The sequence below is a fragment of the Chanos chanos genome, chromosome 7, assembly GCF_902362185.1.
Source record: "Chanos chanos chromosome 7, fChaCha1.1, whole genome shotgun sequence".
Lineage (NCBI taxonomy): Eukaryota > Metazoa > Chordata > Actinopteri > Gonorynchiformes > Chanidae > Chanos > Chanos chanos.
In genome coordinates, this window is record NC_044501.1 from 38,134,875 (window position 1) to 38,141,218 (window position 6,344).

Genomic DNA, 6,344 nt, shown 5'->3' on the forward strand with positions numbered 1-6,344 from the left:
GTCATTATAGCGAAATAAACCCCAATAACTGTACATCTCGTAACTACACTGTGTACATCTGACAACTTTATACACAATGGTGAGACTGAACACGCTATAGGTGAACTTGAACACGCTCTGTAGTTTGGTGTCCGCTGTGACTTGCCATTTAGTCAAAAAAACGCAGTTCTCTGTCGCTCCTGTCGCATTTTGCAGCAGGGGTTTCTATTAAATCAACACTTGTTATGAGATTATTTACTATTTCTCTATATCAATTGGTCCACTGTTGTATGTTGCCAGTATGTGTCTATGCATCTGCCATATTGGAGTGGTCAAGATCCGCTAATAAACAAATACAATGTGTGTTGAGAGATGCAAACTTCTCTACAAAACTGACTGTAACTCGCTTAATTCAGAACCGATTTTCATGAAATTTTGTTTGTTATAAAGGAGATAAATTGAACATGATGCTGGTTGCTTATTGGAATTCAGTTACTGGGGGCAGATCTAATCGGCTCTATGCCAAAACATTAACCCTCTCAATAGGTATATCTTCCTCTGGGATATGCAGGCTCTGATCTATGAATAGACAACATCAAGTGTAAATTTTTTCGAATTTAAGCTTTGGTGATTTTCTCCAAAAACTGGAGAAAATGTAATCAAAAATGTAATTCCTACCTAATGCCTAATGGAACTGAAATGGTCCTGGCCGAAGTGGCATGTGTACACATAACACTATGACTGAAGGGCAGTTAGGTTGAAATATTCTAATGTAAAAATGTGACCACAACTGGGCCTGTATAAAGTATCATGTACAGCGAGCTGGTTATTATTGCAAAAGAAACCCCGGCAGGGTGATGCAGGAATTCAGATGGGAAGCTGCATTATCCCGCTTATTACACGGCTACTTACGAATGCAATCAATAATCTGATACAAAATATTGATTTAAACAGGATTTTATTGCTTCCGGCAAAAAAACAAAAACATTGTCCGTTAGATTCTAAGGTTGGTCCATAGCCACCGTCTCTCTCACTCACTCCTTCTCTAAGCTGCTTATCCTAAATAGGGTTGCGGGGAGTGCTGGAGCCTATCCTAGCGCTCATAGGGCGAAAGGCGGGGAAACACTCTGGACAGGTCGCCAGTCCATCGCAGATAGCAAGAGTCTGCTATTCAGATATAACAGACCATAGAATGCCTTAACTGACCAATAAGAATCGAGCGCTCCCACAAAGTCTTGTAATAAGTAAGGGATAATGTACAGCGAGCTGGTCATTATAGCGAAATAAACCCAGACAGGGTGATGCAGGACCGCGTCACGAAGCGGCTGTTTACCAAAGAAATCAACAATTTGACAAAATTTTGATTCAAAAATGATTTTATTTATTGAAACATGATTTTGTTGCTTCCGCTAAAAAAATTAGGTCGTTAGATTCTACAGTTGGAACTGCGTCCATAGCAACATAAACTCTAGCTTTTTTAAAATTAACCTACTTAGTGTTATAATTCATGTTAAACTGAACGTTTCTGTTGATGGTGAAGTGAGACGAGGTGAATGGGACTTTGGGAATGTTGATGTTGATGTTTATACCCTCGCTCATTTCTACATTTTCTTCTTGCCAGGGGCTTTCAGTTGACACACCTGGAAACACAATTGTCACTAATGATACAACTGGTAACTGTATTACTGTTATCACTTCTGCTTATCGCTTGAGTTAGTATGTAGCAACTGGCAATTAGGAGAGTTGCTCACCAGATCTGCTGCCGTTGCCTGGATTGGAAGACAGGATCTTGCTCCACTTTACCCTATCTGTTATGGTTGAAGCCCAGTAGCTCCTCAAGCTGCCCTCACATTTGTGCCCAGTCACAGACATGATTTCCCTACTCTCAAGACCAGCCTGAGAGGGGAGTTGCACAGTTGTGCTCGTCAAGCTCAGATTGTTGTACCTCCTTGAAATCCCAGCTGCTTCTCTGTTCAGTAACTGTTGGTCTTTTTTTAGTGGGTGAAGGTAGAAAGCTTTGGTGTCAGGAGGGCAAAGGGATAAATACTTTTTAAAACTGGCAACAGGGCTGTTTGGATTGTCAGGCTCAGCGAAGATGTACCCCCTGTAATTTCCTTTACATGGATCTTTGGCATCTTTATGGTTCTTAGTCTCAGCATTGTGGGTGAGATAAATTTACTCATTGCCATGCTCATCCTGTTCCAATATAAAAGAGTCTCTTATTAAGTCTCGATTGCCCTCTCTGCCTCGTCTTGCCAGATGAAGTTGTTCATCGAACCACAGTTTTTGGACCAGTCCACTCGCTGTGTCCAGAGACAACGCCTCTGAACATCTGAGGAGCTGCAAGTCTGTAGTTGAGATGGGGGGTGGGGTGGTGCTGACTGACGTCTTTCCTGCTTTTGCGAAGGTTTTTAACTACAGATTAAAATACCCCGTTGCTGGATTTGAAGGTAGCACAATTCATTGTGTCAAACTTTGAGAAGTGTCAACATATCCCAGTCCTAATTGCTATGTAACTGGCAATCGAGTAAGTTTTACCGTTGGAATTTTGAACAGATGCATAACATGACCGCAATAACTGATTGAGGTTTTCTGCCCCACAACTGTCAAAGTCTGCTGACATTTTCTTTTCGATTAACCATTCTTTAAATATTGCCATGGCCCATACCATGTCCCATCAGTTCAGCCATTAACCATGAATTGAACGTTTCGTACTCTCCAAATACATTAAAATGAATATTAAAATCGTCCACAGTGTTCTCTGACGGAATAACGTTTTTTTTGCGACAGGGTGTCGTGAAGGAGCTGACATTAATTTGATAAAGCAACAAAATTTACTTCTTTCTGTGGATTGATATGATTGGACATGGTCCTCCAGAGCCTATGATCAGAACTGCGTACATAGCAACAGTCTGTAACTGTATGTTCACCCTGAGAGTGGTGAGAGCGTCAAAGTGACCGGAAGTCATTCATTTTCTATGTGAGCCAGTGTCTTTAAGCGGCGCAGCAAGGAGCGGCGCAGTGGGGGCAGTTTGAGCGTCAGAATAAAGTTGAAGTTTGGTTAACTTTATGGTAATGAGCTATGACGAGGTTCAGTGGCAATCAGTTGAAATTTAGAAGTGCTCCCCACTAGAGAATTCTGGAGAACACAATCGTGTAATCTTTTGTTCCCACCAAACATGTAATTTTAGTTCCCACCACAACGGAGGATAGTTTTAACTGCTACCTAAATAGAATGATAATGAATACAAAATCTGTATGAATAACGTAAACCATAAACATAAACAGTGGGCCTAGAACAAAAAGAAGCAATTTATTGGTGAGACTATGTCTCTAAAGCTTTAATTACTAAGAAAACTAGAAACTTGGTTTCTCCATCTATGTGTGAAGGCCTCGCCACAACTTTGCTCCCTGCAAGCAGAGGCAACTGTGAGACAATATAATAGGGTTTATATATGGGGTCCAGCAGTCAATGAGAAAATGTAATTAGATATCAGATTACTTGCCTGATAAAGATACAGATCAATTAAATCGCTTTGTTGACAAATTAAAATTGCACAATCCAAAGGGAATGTGGCAGCACTAACAGGATTTTCTGTCTTCTGGCCTATGTGAATAAGAAAGTGATGGTTTGATGTCAGAGATTGGAAGGAAAGTGCATTCAATATTGAAAATATCTCATAAATATGAAAAATTCACCAAAGATTTGCCGTGCCCATTATTTTACATTATTTGGCCTCCACTAGGTTTTGCTAGGAGGTGCTACAAATATGTAGAATAGTTAGTTTGTGTCACACTATGTTGTAGCCATGGGGAAAAAACATCAGTAGCAGTGAGTGCTTTGGAGAAACAATTAACAAAATATTAAGTGTCTTAACTCTATGACTTTGTATGTATTGCATTGCACTACATGTATTCTGCCATAAATACTGTTCTTATTTTCGCCAGAAAAGCATAGCGAATTAGGGCAAAAGAGGGCAGTGGATGTTTGATCATAGCCGTTGTGGGTTGAAATGTTTAAATTTGACTTAGCATTGTTAGCCTGTTAGCACTAAGCATCACCGCAAAAGTCACACCTCACAAATGGCTTATAATTAGTTTATTTCGTTGGTTTATTTTGTTACAGAATTTGTCATTATAATTGTTCATTTCTCTCCTTAATTTATCAATTCCTCAGCTTCACATTTAAAAGATTTCACGAGTTAACTTATACCCTACTTGTGGTCGTCTGCAGATATCGGTCAACACAATTGTTTGCCTTTCAGCCCCTTTAAACAAGTTTGCAAGACCAAGCATTCCAAACGAACTTGTACCCGCCTATATCATCAACATCAGAGCAGTGGCACCCAGTAGGTTTTTCACTTAGGCAAGTTGATGTCAGGACAGGGCAAGTGATTTTAAAACCGCTTGCTTTCGCCTACACTTTTCAATGGGACCCATGACTTCAGCTGAACAGATCCGCCGTTCAGTTTAATGAGCTGTAGGTAAGCACAGCTTATTCTCGCCAGAAAAGCATAGGGAAATAGGGCAAAAGAGGGCAGTGGATGTGTTGTGGGCGAAATGTATTAAAATAGACAACAGTAGATTGTGTATTGTACGTATACATAGAAAATTATTACTCCTAAGAGATATATCTTTTGACATTTATTTTTGCATAGGAAAGATAGACAAGCAGTGCTTTCCATGCTTGCCCTAACAGCACGCCACTGATTTGTATATTCAGGAATTATATTTATATATTCAGAATTACTTTTATATAATCAGGAATTATATTTATATATTCAGAATTACTTTTATATATTCAGGAATTATATTTATACCTTCAGAAATTCAGAATTACGATATATATATATATATATATATATATATATATATATATATATATATATATATATATAAACATTGTTTTTAATCATAAAGTATTGCTTTTTGAACTGTTTCTGTTTGGAAAAAATTCAACAAAAATACATTGGCCTTAACCTCCTCTTTCCCCAAAGCTGTAATGTGGGTAGTAGTGTGACTTCCCCTTTTACCACAGTTAAAAATTGAAGTAACAGTCTCATTACTGTCATGAACTTGCTTAATTTTGGAGGTTTTGTGTGATGAACTGTCTTTTGGGTTTTGTTACCAATAACATATCAAACAGGGATTTGGAAAGTTGTATAAATGAATTCAGTTTAATTTAAATTATAATTTTGAAATTGTCATTCATTATGATTTAATTTAGTGCCTGTAAATCCGTGGAACCAAAGACTAAATAAAGTGATCTGACCAATCAGAGTAATCAGGAAACAGAGGTAAGATTTGATTCAGTTGAATGGTAATACACAGTATCAATACAGCCCATCCCAGTGAAATAAACATTCATAGGCTCCTTTGTCCATAGAACACATTGTAAATATTAGTAAAAATTGTTGCATGCCTCTAAATGTTTTAACTGCTACCTAAATAGAATGATAATGAATGCAAAATCTGTATGAATAACGTAAACCATAAACATAAACAGTGGGCCTAGAACAAAAAGAAGCAATTTATTGGTGAGACTATGTCTCTAAAGCTTTAATTACTAAGAAAACTAGAAACTTGGTTTCTCCATCTATGTGTGAAGGCCTCGCCACAACTTTGCTCCCTGCAAGCAGAGGCAACTGTGAGACAATATAATAGGGTTTATATATGGGGTCCAGCAGTCAAAGAGAAAATGTAACTAGATATCAGATTACCTGCCTGATAAAGATACAGATCAATTAAATCGCTTTGTTGACAAATTAAAATTGCACAATCCAAAGGGAATGTGACAGCACTAACAGGATTTTCTGTCTTCTGGCCTATGTGAATAAGAAAGTGATGGTTTGATGTCAGAGATTGGAAGGAAAGTGCATTCAATATTGAAAATATCTCATAAATATGAAAAATTCACCAAAGATTTGCCGTGCCCATTATTTTACATTATTTGGCCTCCACTAGGTTTTGCTAGGAGGTGTTACAAATATGTAGAATAGTTAGTTTGTGTCACACTATGTTGTAGCCATGGGGAAAAAACATCAGTAGCAGTGAGTGCTTTGGAGAAACAATTAACAAAATATTAAGTGTCTTAACTCTATGACTTTGTATGTATTGCATTGCTCTACATGTATTCTGCCATAAATACTGTTCTTATCAAAACTTGAAAACAGTTCTACTAAAATGTTGAAGCGAATGTAATCCACTCCTAATTTTGATGTTATTTACAGGGAGGCCTAAAATAAGACAGAAATACTGTTGGGACACCATTTACAGATATGGATGAAGAGACTGCCGATAGTGAGAGACAGCAGCTGCCTGAAACAAAGGATGATATCTTAAAGGGAGCTTTTGGTAGTCTAAAA